Here is a 15,000-nt window from a genome sequence, read left to right as displayed (position 1 = left end):
TATCACAAAATACAAGTAATAAATGCGCCGAAATTTCTTCAGCGCAGTCGAGTTTTCTGTACAGCGTATATTGCTGTCTCAGCCACGGCCCATGAAACTCTCAGCCGCGGCCCATGAAACTATCAGCCCCATGGCCCAGTCGATGAAACCTGAAACTGTTGATGGCCTGTGTTGTTGGGACCTATATCGTTGCCAAACGCACGATCATGGCTAACTTTAACCGTAATAAAATCAAAACTACTGAGGCTAGAGGGTTGCAATTTGTTATGTTTGATGATTGAAGGATGAATGATCAACATACCAATTTGCAGCCCTCTAGCCTCAATAGTTTTTAAGATCTGAGGGTGGACGAAATGTGTGGACGGACAGACAAATAGCCATCTCAATAGTTTTCTTTTACGGAAAACTCAAAATTACAAGAATGCGAGAAGCATTAGAGTTTCTTGCATGTGAAAATAAATTAATATGTTGTTTATGTGAGCGATAATCATGAAAAGAGCAGTAGTGTGTCAATGCAAAAAAATGAACAGAAAGCGTATTTCTTCTATTGTTTAAGCAATGACGCACATTCATATACGGATAAAAAACAACGAAAATGGAATTTTTATAACTTTGGCAATAAAATTTTTTATAAATATGCAAATATAAAAAAACACATTTTTAATACTTGGCAATAATAAATTTTATGAATATGCAAATATAAGAAAAAACATTTTCAACCTAGCAATAATTAATGATATAAACATGCAAATATAAAAAAATTAACGTAGTAATAACAAGTGATATAAATATGTAAATAAAAAACGTGTTTAACCTAGTAATAATAAACGAATTAAATATGCAAATATAAAAAAAAACCTAGCAATAATAAATTATACGAATATCCAAATAAAAAAAATTACACTAGCAATAACAAATGGTATAAATATGCCAATATAAAAAAAATTTATCCGAGCAATAATAAAAGGTAGAAATATGCAAGTATAAAAAAAAACGATTAAGAATCGAAATGAAAAAGCAAATCGTTAAACGCAAATCGCGCATGTTACAAAAGCATAACACACGAGACTAAACATCGAAGGTGAAAAATTAGCAAAACATCAAGCGCCAGATATGCAAATATCTCCCTGCGCCCCTAATCTTCCCCAACCCCATCCCCAAAAAAAGAAAAATTGTAGGAATTTAAGAATCAATAGAATGAAGGAGCAGAAATGTCAATCTCCAGTGTGAAAAGGGGAAACACCTTTTTGAATGTGAAGACTGCTATAGATAGTCTGGATCCGGGGCATATCTTCATCTCTCATCTCCGCAGTCTTAATGAAGGAAGTTTCCGCTCGGGTGTAAACACTGCCGTACGAGTTTTGCCGAGCTAACAAATGACGCTCGGATATTCTTCATAAGCGCTGCAGCCTGTGACAGATTACCGGAGAAAAACAAAATCAGCTGACAAAGAATGGAAAAAATAAAGTCTCGCTGATTTTTTATTTTTCTCGTCGTGCGAAGTTTGTGCATTAACAGGGGCCTCTAGGCAACTTGTCTAATAAATCATCCAGAACAAATTCTTCGAGTCAGTTGCTTGTATCACATATTGTGCATTGGATTTTCGGCGCCAAAACTGTCTGCGTTTTGACGGTTACGGATGAAAGAGAAAGAAGTGATAATTGGGAGAAAGTAAAGAACTAATGACTGAGAGAAAGTGAATGCATTGAAAATGACACCCAGCTACGCTCAAAATACATGTGGTTTCTACGAGACACTTCTATAACTGGTCCTCTTTGCTTTACGCCTGGAAATATTTTGGCTTGAATTTGGAACCCGATAAATTTATTAAAATCCTTCTGCATGGCAAACGAACATAAAATATTAGTATAAGATGCTTAGAACACATGATATTTCATGGGATGAAGTAAATGATAAAAGATTTAATTCAAAATTGGATACTAAATTTATTAGGATCAAGAAAGTGGTGGTCATCTATTTTACCAAAAGCAGTATTTTGAAGAAGGAATGTTTGGAGGCAGCAAGGCATCTGCTAGACAACTAGCCTAGCAAATGGAAAAGCAGAGAAAAGCACCTTAAAAGCGTATGACGCTTTCAGGGACGAGAGACGAAACCGACAAATTCTACAAGAAAAGAAAGCCATTAACCCATCATACTCATGAATGCCTGTGCGACTGGAGTTAAGTAACAATAGTTTGCAGTCAAGCCCTAGACTTACTATACGGAAAAGTTAACGCCTATTGGGGTGAGTCCACACTGCAATAAAACATGTCATAAATACACGTCGATAACTTATCACATACACATCACAAATAAGTTGAAGACAAGTCAACGACAAACTGGTGCTTCATATGACTGCCCAAGTTTCGTTCTCTACTTACGGCCGTTGACTTGTTTCAAAGCTGTTTGTGTTAAACAAGCGATTAGTTGCCGACGCGTGTTTATGATACGTTTTATGGTAGTCTGGACTCACCATTAGTTTACAAATTTACCAGCTCTCTACACGATCAAGGCAAGTATAAAGGCGGTCGCTGATATCCTGGCATCCTAATTTCATCAGCATTGCTTCTTCTCGCACTAATTCACTGAAATTATAAAACAGATTTATTCACGATGGAACAGGATTCTACCACATTTTCCTGATTTAGACGTTCCTGGACTTACACTGTAGATTCTTCTTGAGGACACAGTCCCAGGGTTCCTGCCAGCTATACGGATGAGTAATGACTTATTCACTAGGCTAATGGCTTATAAGAGTTCTATATTAACACCGTTATCATCATTACCTCCATCAGGAGGGTTGTCACCAAGTGCTATAATTAGGGTGTCATTCATGGTGTTAACTGGTCTGCTCAAATGCTGGTCAGAAGGGTTACAAATTGTCCTTTGGATAAAGGGTATGAACTTTAGAAAAATGAACTACTGAGGAACCCTGGACAATGGAGAGGACAAAATTAATCTAGTGATATATGAATTGCTTTTCTATTGGAACAATAAAATAGTTATTAAGGCCACCACTATCTTAAATATCCAACATGTTAAAAGGGGACTGCATTAGCATCATATATCATCCGTTCTGATAAAGTTATCACCAGGAGGGCTTCCCCTAGCAGTTCATAGTAGCATAAAGAGAATGAAATAAAAAAAATATATATATAGAGCCCTTTTGTTATAATGATACAAGTATCAATGCAATTTCTGAACACTACAAGAGAGCTTTTATCATTCTATTCACAGAATGGAATCCTGGACAGCATGCAAATCTAGAGGTCGTATGCACTGAAGTAGGAGACAGACCCAACACAACTTACAAACTGAAGAATTAATGGTACTTTTCTGTTTCAGAGGAACCTCGAACCTTCTTGATGTGTTTTCATGTTTTACGGATGATTACATCGCTACACACACGTGACACCACGCTTCTGATGACCTATGTATGGCATCAGCAAGATAAAGAAAATGTAGACGGGATTCTGACTGGTTCTTAAAATACCATGTTGAGTCCAAATTGATTCCTGGACCAACACATTGATTTTCGAACGTCAGCTAGATTCAACCGCATCATCAATATCTCCTGTAATTATGATTTAGTATGCCTATTACACGGTGTAAATTCTAAACATGTTTTTATCATAACTGGCTGTCTCCTATGCTTTGTTAATACTGAAAAAAATAATAAAGACTAAGAAGCAAACAAAGCTGAATAAGTTTCAACACTCGTCAAAGAAAACATTCAAGGGAAAACTCGGTCTCCTCCCGTCCTCTAGTGTTAACCCTTGAAGGTAAGATTTGACGAAAGAATTGTTGTAAGAATAAATCTGATGCCAAGAAATATATCCGACATTCAGTGCCATTTGTTTCTTCAGCCTCTCCAGAAGGCGTTATATAGCGCAGCTGGGAAACGGGAATATTAGAGAAAACACTTGTGTCCCACTTTTGAAATCATATGCGTTCGTTTGCCCGTCAGCACTGGAAAAATCTTTCCATATGAAAACGATAAACTAGATTTTATTATTATTATTATTATTATTATTATTATTATTATTATTATTATTATTATTATTATTATTATTATTATTATATTGTGTAATAAAAATCCACAATTATATAGTAAATATATTACTATGTCAAATAAACGAAGACTTTCAGGTGTATCAGTGCTAACGTTAAAATATTATTATTATTATTATTATTATTATTATTATTACAAACAAGGGCAAGTCACTGGTGCAATCCAAAGGACAAATAAGACACCTTATTTATATTATTTTACAATACCGTTTCATCATCTCGGTTTCATCTGCAGTCTCTCTCATTAAAAGGTATTATTAGGATTCAGTTCAAGTCGTAAAATATTTTTTTGACAGATCAGATTAGTTATTTCATGAAGTCAAAGGAATGAAAAGGGGAAATTAAAGTCTGAATTTGCTCATTTCATAGTGACCTTTTCATTGTTTTATATGTCTCATTTTTTCTTTTATTGAGACCCTCCTCTTTATTGTTTAGTGTTCGGGTGTACAACATAAGCCTTGACGCATGTGTGTCGCACATGTACGTTTTAAATGTATGCAACGGTACTTAATTCCTACTGCACAATGTATTGATCTAAAAGTTATTGCGTAAAAAGCCATGACATCTCGCTTGGGATTCTCCCAATGGGATGGCCATTTGACACATATCACAGGGTGCCCCTTTGCCACTAAAGCCTTCCCCCTCCCCCTACAACAACCCTCCCCTGTCCTCCTCCTCCCAAACCCCTTCTTTCCTCCCATTCCCAACCCCCAACCCCAACCCCTCCCTCCCATCGCTCGAAAAAAAATGAAAAGTGAGGCGCCCATAATATGTCACGAGCTGCTGACAGGGACAGACTTTGACGTGGAGTGACGGGTTGCAGAGTGTTTCTATGGATTTCCTATTTTGTCCTTTCAAAACTTAATTTTTTTGTCCGTGTGTGTGTGCACGCATGTCTGTGTGTTTTTTTTTTATATAAAACCATCAGCGGTTTCTCCTTCAATGCAAAGCTGGGGAAGTAACGCTCTATCACCTTGACTGAAGGGCTCCGTTACGTAACCTTATTTCTGTTACGATGCCGCGTCAAGGTGTCTCGTCTCACGGAGCGATGTTAGATACTTGATATCTCTGTGTTTAGCGAAGCAAGACATGGAATTCGTTCATTCACTCTACATCAAAATCAAAATGGGATTTGACGCTTCGCTTCCGGACATCTCATTCTGACACCTGACAGGATGCAATTCGGACTTCGAAAACGGGTACTCAGTGTGGCAGGTATATATTGCATTTAGTAACACACTGTGCAGGTCAGGACCAAATGAACGGTGAGGCCTTACTTTGATCTGAAATTGACGCACGTAATATATATATAAATATATTTTATATAATAAATAATACATTATATATATATATATATATATATATATATATATATATATATATATATATATATATATATATATATGAATCTGAATATATATAATACACAAATACACACACACACATATACATGTGTGTGTATGTGAAATATATTATATATATAGTATATATAAAAATAAATATATACAGAGCTTTTACCAACATTTAAGTTAAGTGTGACATAAAAGTTTTAATATTTGTTACAGAAATATATATAAAAATAAAATAAATGTGTACAGATTTATAACATTTATATATTAATATATAGTATTTATATTTCATATATATATATATATATATATATATATATATATATATATATATATATATATATATATATATATATATATATATATATATATATATATATATATATATATATATATATATATATGTATGTGTATGTGTGAAGTGTGTGCACGTGTGGAAAAAATTAAGATATTATTCATAAAAATGTGAATTCAGGAGCTACTGGATGAAGGTGGTGAGGGAGACCAAGATAGTGCTGGCTAGATATTGGAGAATAGGTGTTTGTGCAGAAGAGCCTCATTAATTAGGAGGCAAGAGAGCTCATGCAAGATGGAGGTGAGTGGCTCATCGTCTGTTCATGAGAAGGCAATGAAAGGCTGATAAGTTTTCTTGGTAAATCTATGATGTGACCCTTGCATAGGAAGTTCTCATCTTGATTCAACTGCGAAAGGGCCAGTGATTTTTGTTTTGAAACGTTACGGGTAGTACTCTCTCTCTCCTCTCTCTCTCTCTCTTTCTTTTCTCTTTTTCTATATACACAAATATATATATATATATATATATATATATATATATATATATATATATATATATATATATATATATATATACATACTTACAAATATTTATCCTGTTCGATCTCTCGTCCTTGATTTAGTAGAAATATAACCAATAACAAAGAAAAGAAAGCACCAAAGCTTTCTCTTTGTAAAGCAGTTTAAGGAGGCAAGCCAGAGAGCCGGCTGTTTTTCAAAAACACCAACTGTCATTGAAGGATTTGAAGTTTAGTTTAGGGACCTATTCAACAGGGTAGGTTTTACCAGGGCCACCTTTAGCTAGCGTGTACCTTAAGCTCACTTTTCTATGACCTTCGCACTGGCGAGTTTTTGTCATTTTTCAGGCTAACCGCAGGCCATTAAGTGGGAGGAGTCTTCCAAGCAAGCACCCATGCATTTTGACCCAGCTCGTCAGTCTAGAGATACCCTTGAGTGAGAGCACAAGCATCATGTGTCTCTCTCGGCCTCCTCCCTTTGTCCTTTCCCCCTCTTGTGGAACAGCCGGGAAATTGCCTTTTCAGCGGACCCAGGGCTTCTGATGCAATTGATCGCTGCATCATCTACTCCACGGTAAGTCTGAAGGTGGCAATTACTCCCAGTTCCTTACTTTGTACCTCCCCCTTATTTCCTGTTTCAAGTTTCTCTCTTAAACAGTCACTGACTAAGGAAATCCTAGTAAAACCATATCCCATTTATGAAGTCAAATCTAGGAAGTACAATTATTGTTGCCTAGTGAGATTGCATAAAATATCCTCCATGGTGTTACGTAATATCGCTGATCTAAGATACATCCCTTGCAGTCAATTAATGATAAGTGAGAGGTCCTGGAATTCGAAGTGTTATCTGCATACATCTCTTCCAGAATCTGGCATGCCTTGGAACCCGGCCATAATCTTGTTTGGAGAAGGATTAGCAACACTGTACTCGAGTCCTGCATTTGAAACTGCTTATATGCTCGTCGCAAGTTTTCTCAGCTGTTGCGTCATCCACTAACTTATGTTGAAATGTCTTGTGTCTGAAGTGGGACGAAGTTGGAGCTGTAATTAGCTCTGTAAGATATCAGCTCATGATTTTATTTCTTTTCTTTTCATTGAACTAGTTGTTTGAGTAATGTTATTTAATTCATGTGTTCAGAATAAATCAATATATTCAGTAACCTAGTTTCAGCTGGTGGCTGAATCTAATTAAGTTAATTATCCGTCTTTTTTGGTAACTTTCAGCTTAACTGATACGATTATGTGAGTCTTAGATAAAGCAAGGCTATATAAATCACAGTTATTGATAATCAAACTCATCAGCTGCATGACCACGTAACAATAATATATATATATATATATATATATATATATATATATATATATATATATATATATATATATATATATATATATATATATATATATATATAAGTTTGCACACATATATGCATATGTAAAAATGTATGTAAAAATGTCTATATATATATATATGTATGTATACATATTTATATACATTTATATCTAAGTACACTACAAGTACATCCCAATGTATATATATCTAAATATATATCTGTCTGTCTATCTATCTATCTGTCTATCTATCTATCTATCTATCTATCTCTCTCTCTCTCTCTCTCTCTCTCTCTCTCTCTCTCTCTATATATATATATATATATATATATATATATATATATATATATATATATATAAATATATATTCATATATGCGTTACCAAATACAAAAAATTATTAATGCAACAATATAAGAGAAATCACCTCCTCCGCTCGCATCACCAACTGCCACACGACGAAACAGCTTCCAGGAAACGATTCGGCAACGAGGTACTTAAAGTCAAGGCACCGACAGACAATACAAACGTACATACAACCACACACGAGCGGACCGACACCCCAAGGCAAGACCGGGAGGCTCGGCAGCGGCGTCAAATAGACCCCATTCCGGGCCCATAATATGAGGAAGCAGACACGAGAAGGGATTCGATACCGATCTATGAAGTTCTGCCTCTGCTTGCAATCTCTCGAAATCTAATTGATTTAAGTTGCTGCAAATGAGTTTCGTCTATGACCGGCCAGAATTTCATCAGCGAAATATAGGCGGGACCGAACGGGAAGACGGCCGATCCCCAGTCCTTCCCGTGTGGGTTCCATCCCCGACTCCCACCCCAGTTCCAGCCCTCATTCTCTGAGAGAGAGAGGGAGAGAGGGGGGCCGGTTCCGGAATTCCCGATTCCTCCTTTTTCCCAGCTCTTTAAATGAGAGAGAGAGAGAGAGAGAGAGAGAGAGAGAGAGAGAGAGAGGAGAGAGAGAGCGAGGCGGGTGGGGTTGGGGTCCGGGATTTCCGATTCCTCCTTTTTCCCAGTTCTTTAAATGAGAGAGAGAGAGAGAGAGAGAGAGAGAGAGAGAGAGAGAGAGAGAGAGAGAGAGGGGGCGGGGGGAGGTCCGAAATTCCGTATTCCTCCTGCTCCCCAGTTCTTTAAATGAGAGAGAGAGAGTCCGAACTCCTGGTTCCTCCTCCTCCCCAGTTCTTTAAATGAGAGAGAGAGAGAGAGGGGGCGGGGTCCGGGATTCCAGATTCCTCCTTTTCCCCAGTTCTTTAAATGAGAGAGAGAGAGAGAGAGAGAGAGACGGGGGGTGGGGGGGTCCGAAATTCCGTATTCCTCCTGCTCCCCAGCTCTTTAAATGAGAGAGAGAGAGGGTCCGGAATTCCCGATTCCTCCTCCTCCCCAGTTCTTTAAATGAGAGAGAGAGAGAGAGAGAGAGAGAGAGAATATATCTTATGAATGGGTTCACACCACTGGAGTGAAGAGTAGAGTGGAGAGGCCCTCCCGTTTTGATAACATACATTTTGATGGAGCAACAAGAACTCACAACTATAATTATAGTGTTGTTTCTCTCTTCTCTCTTTCTCCCTCTCCAGCCTAGATGCGGCTACCAGCATTCGACCAAAACCTAGGTAATGAATTCATTGCTTAGGTCACAAAGGGCATATTGGATTTTAGGGTACTCGCCCATTCATCTCTTCTCGTCCGGTTCAAGGTTCGATCTCGGGTATTTCAACTATGATTTTACTTTTTTCACAATTTCCAAAATGAGAGAGAAAATCACAAGGTAGGATCATTCCTCAACCTTTCTCATCCTTTCCACAGATCCTTCCTATTCCCAGAGAGAGAGAGAGAGAGAGAGAGAAAGAGGACAATTCCCATCCATGCCTATTCCTAAAACCACGCCTTTCCTTTTGAGAGAGAGAGAGAGAGAGAGAGAGAGACGGAGAGGACAATTACTATCCATGCCTATTCCTAAAACCACTCCTTTCCTTTTGAGAGAGAGAGAGAGAGAGAGGGCAATTCCCATCCATGCCTATTCCTAAAACCACTCCTTTCCGTTTGAGAGAGAGAGAGAGAGGGCAATTCCCATCCATGCCTATTCCTAAAACCACTCCTTTCCGTTTGAGAGAGAGAGAGAGAGAGAGAGAGGTTAGTGAAATGCCACTTGAAACTTTCATTCAACAATGATGACAGAGACTACACCCAGGTGCAAATATTCCCCGTCCGTTTTGGACAAATGGGCGAAAAACTGTTTCGAGGACATTTATCACATACTGTGTTTGTGAGCGTAGGCGCGCGTGTTTGCACTTGCCCTTAGATATGTGAGAAAGTTTCGACACAGAGCTTTTTCGGTATGGTTATTCAAGCATCTCTTATTGTCCCCGTGGCTCGGTGGTTACCTACCCCTCCTCATCAGCGAGATCCCCAAGTTCAATCCCGCAGGGAAGAAGCGACTAGTGGCCAATTCTTGAAAAATCTATTGTGCGTCTTTGACCTAAGCAGCGAATCATGTATCAGATGGTTAGACTACTTTGGTGGCAGCAGTGAGGAAGTGCACTTATCAAAATCCTCATCATTGCTTATTGTTTATGCAGTTGTGTGTGTGTGTGTGTGTGTGTGTGAGAGAGAGAGAGAGAGAGAGAGAGAGAGAGAGAGAGAGGAAATTATCTGGCGTCAAAACAGAGGCAAGCATTGACTGTGTCTAGCCCAGTCCCCAAGAAAACCTTAAGAGAAAGGGTAGGGCAAGAAGCGATGTACCTGACTCTTGCCGAGTTGCAACAATAAATATTTAAATATTACGCACATGTTGAATAATAATATTATCCCTTCGTAATAATGACAATAATAATAACACATTGCAATACTAATAATCCCATTTATATATTAATATTAATAAAGGATAAATTAGGCACCTTTCTAGTGAACTAAATTTTGAAAATGGGATAAAACGTCCTACTACTACTACTACTAACAATAATATCATGTATGATAATGATTATAACGAAATAATAACAATGACATCTTATTTGCGGAATTATTCTTTCCCCACAGTACACCACATCAAAACGTCATAAGTACTGTGTGGTGGATCACACAAAATTTAAATGAATGATCAACCTTTATTCGGGAACTTAACAGCCGTGGTAAGTCTTACTCTCCATCGCTGGCACAACCAGGATATTAAAAAAAAAATAAATAAATTCTCCGATAATTAACTTCCGCCTTTCTTTGATAACTCGTCTTCCAGACGAACTTGAGATGGAGTGGAAATGTGGATTCAATGTATTCGGAATATTTTTATACTCAGAAAGTACTTTCCATCAGTAAATCCTACGTAATACGATACTATAAACACTGATTATTTCAGTGTAATCGAACTATAAAACTGATAGAAGATATATCTAAGTGGATATTATTCTGTAAATAAACTTCAGCGTTGAAAGTGTACCGCAGAAGTGAACCAGTTAATCTGAACATAATATAAAAAGAACATCGGTATAAACTATTTCAGTCTGAGTCGCTGTGATCAATAGTAGATTTTTTTTTACTTAATTAAGGAAGGCTGCAGAAAGGTTATCCACTGAAGAAGCGCTAACCAATGAATTACCACTAACATTAGAAACATACCTATCCAAGGAGTGGTCAGGTAAAAGGGACAGGCGACTAACAGTTATTAACTGGCGAAAACCAATCTAGTGACAGCTTTAGCCATCGACTTATGTGTCGGCCAGTCACGCCATTACTCCTCCTTTGCATGCAAATAAAAGTTACTTATATTTAGCCACTGTTGATATAAAAATAAACAATTGGGAAAACGTGCAATACATTTTTTGAAATATATTTGTGACTGTTAAACAATCCGATGTAAAAGTCTTCGAAACTATACCTTTGAGTATATTACGAAATGTAAAGTAATTACCGTAAGAGGCGTGTGAACGATAGAGCCATTAACATGGTATTTATTGTCGATTGTCTAAGCTAAGCTTTAGCTAACTGTTAGAAGTAACGAGCTCCTAAAGATAATAAACTTACCGTACGGTAAATAATGGGTATTAAAAGCTGTTTGCGAATGGCTAAGATGCACCTAAGATTATTCGATAACTGACTGGGGTGCGATAACGCATTTAAAAACGGAATACATATTTTAGATTAATGATCGCTTCTAAATTTAAATACATAGACGTTTAAAACGCATACCTCCGCCAACGTCGATGAAAATCATAGGGCTGGAATCTGGCTACAAACTCAGAGAAAGCAGAAGAGAACGAGTCAGTACGTAGCTTCTGTACACAACCTCTGTACAACTTCCCTAGTGAGGGTACAAAAGTAACCAGAACGATCTGATGACAAGCAAAAGATTATGGGGACATATTCACTTCCTCTCATCAATCGCACATTAAACAAGAAACATACGTTCAGCTTAGCTGCGGCTTACGGAAGGCTCGAGTCGGTATCCGCGTCTGCTGCAAGAGGATTTGCGATGTGTTGTGCCCAGCCAGTGCTTGTGCATCTCGGGCGTGCATATGAATGCTCACAACTCTGGGATATCCCGTAATCTCGTGGGATTATTAATACGTATGGTGAATGTTTCTCTCTCTCTCTCTCTCTCTCTCTCTCTCTCTCTCTCTCTCTCTCTCTCTCTCTAATTATCGTTGGTTTTTGGAGAATTTTATTGTTGTGCTGTAATTCCCGGATGGTAACTCTCAGTAACATACATAAACCACATTAAGGTAACACATTAAACCAATGGTTACCATTTTGAGAAGCTGAACTACAATTTTATAATGAAGGTTAAGCAGGTTAATATTACTAGCATAATAACATATAATAATGATATATCTTTTTGAGAAATGAGTTGCAACTTTATAAAAAAAAATGAGCAAGTTAATATTATTAGTTTAATATAATTTAAATAATGATAAATATTGACCCTGTAAGAAGATCTTATGTTGCAAAAAGTTTATAAACATTAGCAATTACACCTGAGGAGATTTGGGTGACGTTTGAAAAACCTGACAAAGCAACTTCAAAAATTATGAATTTTGTAGGTTACTCAAATTAGCTCGGATACCAGGAGCATAAAATAAAGGAATGAACTTGTTAAACATTTCCTGCTGGCAAATTAGCTCGAAATTAGTTTGCTTTCAAATTATCTCCAGTTTGTTTTTATCCTACTAATTGCTTAATTCGCGTTATGAACCGAATTTTCAAAATATTACAAAAATCATTTTGATACAAGCTAATTGCCAACAGCGCAGAATTTAGCCTTGCGGCTAAAAACCTGATTTTTTAGACTGTGTTTAGAAAATATCAACTGAAATGTTTGAGGTCGCTCTTTTCTGTACAGCAAGCGTAACTACAATATTTACAGATATTTTGTTACGCTAGTAAACTGTCGGCAAAACTCAACATTATCTTTAGTTTTTAGTTTTCAGATCTTAAAAACTACTGAGGCTAGAGGGTTGCAAATTGGTATGTTGATCATCCACCCTCCAATCATCAAACATAACCAAATTGCAGCCCTCTGGCCTCAGTAATCTTTATTTTAGCTAAGGTTAAAGTTAGCCATGATCGTGCGTCTGGCACCGCTTTAGGTGCCAAGAACACAGGCCACCACAGGGCTGTGGCTGAAAGTTTCATGGGCCTCGGCTGAGTTTCATGGGCCCTTGCTGAGAGTTTCATACAGCATTATACTCTGTACAGAAAACTTGATTGCGCCGAAGAAATTTCGCCGCATTATTTACTTCTTGTTCTGTGTAATGCATCTTATTGTTAATTTCTCATTAAACTAAATACATATGGGAATAAGATACCTATGGTTTCTCAGCTTGACTTTGTGAACTCAATTGCTAATAGTAATTCCAGGAATTGAGTGAAATCAAAAGCGATATACTTTGCCCGAGACATTCCTTCTTCCTGGAAGATAAATCTAAAGTGGAATATAGGTTGCAGTTTTACCCTACCAGAAAAATTGCAATATACAGAAAATGCTTCGCTACAAAAGGTGACTGGTAAAACTTAAAAATCTAAAGCTAAAGGAGTGCCCTCTGTAGTCTATGGACCTGTACAGTAAGTTCTTAAAGCCTTTCAAACGAATTAATATGCTGAACGCGTGTTTGCGTTACACGGTTGACAGCGGCAGCTTCGGCTCGATGAAGTCTGTAACTTCCTCTACATATTATGGATGTCAGCACATTCTGTTTTCCCTCAGGGAAGAGACTTTAGTATTGCTCTCTTTACACGTGTATCACTCAACAACAGCAGATCTGCATACTAAAAATATGGCATATTTCCGATATAGTTTTATTAATTACATCAAAATTCCATGTTATATCTCTTGTCATCAATTTAACCATTCCGACAAATCTGCCAAGCTGGTGTGAAGTTGATAATCCTTTATAAAAGAAATTTTGCCGTTTTTTAGCAATCGTCCAATGCTACTTTGCAGCAAAATATATAAAAAAAACTATTTCATTGTTCTTCTGCGTAAAGGGAATTGTCCACTTGCCCCTTCCTGTAAATCCCCAAAGTATAAGACTTTAGTCTTTAAAATTGCCCTACTAAGGTTTTTGGTGTACCAAATTTTATTTTTTAATTGAAGTTGCCGTATATTTTATATTATATACAAAGTTTTGGACAGCGTAAAATCACAGAAAATCCCAAGGCATCCGCTATTGCAAATTGAACTGCAGTTTTTGGTGTTTTTTGAAGGAAGAAATAGTTTCGTTCAATCCTTTGATAAAAAAAAATCAATTGACGAAACAATAACACAGATAACGGGTAAAATTATGCTATGGTAAAATTAGTGTTTAAGCCAAAAGTTTTTAAAAAGAAGAACAAACCTGCGCCGTAGACTAGAATTTTCTTTTTCAGTGCCTACCCGAGCGCTGCTGAGTGCAACTGGTTTTGCTTCTACGTGCATGCATATACATTGCAAGTGCATTTGAATATATACAATTAATGCGAACGATGACATAAGCCGTTACTATATACAGATACCCACATACACATACACATATATATACATATATACATATACAGTATGTATATATATATATATGTGTGTGTGTGTGTTTGTGTGTGTGAAGCTAGATAAACACAATGGCCGTTATTAAGATGCCAGTCCTATGATGCTAGCGATGTCGCACCGACACCCAGTCGAACTCTTGGTTACCTACCGACTCCAATATAGCAAACTAATTGATGAAATATCAGAAATTTACCTGCGACAACATGTTCAGAGTTGGCCGCACTGTACTTGAAATCACTAAACTCACTAAAGTACATAATTGTGTTTGAGAACCGTAAACACAAAAGCTATCGGCACTGTCGACCATTTCATTAGAACAAGGTCTACACTCTACAGAATGTCTGTCAAGGATACAACCAGCGGTATGTCTTTTTATTTTAATATTTGTATGTTCCACTAGAGGCGTTAGG

This window comes from Macrobrachium rosenbergii, chromosome 51, assembly GCF_040412425.1.
Source record: "Macrobrachium rosenbergii isolate ZJJX-2024 chromosome 51, ASM4041242v1, whole genome shotgun sequence".
In the NCBI taxonomy this organism is placed as follows: Eukaryota; Metazoa; Arthropoda; class Malacostraca; order Decapoda; family Palaemonidae; genus Macrobrachium; species Macrobrachium rosenbergii.
The sequence above is the reverse complement of the archived record's forward strand: the minus strand, read 5'-3'. Positions refer to the sequence as shown.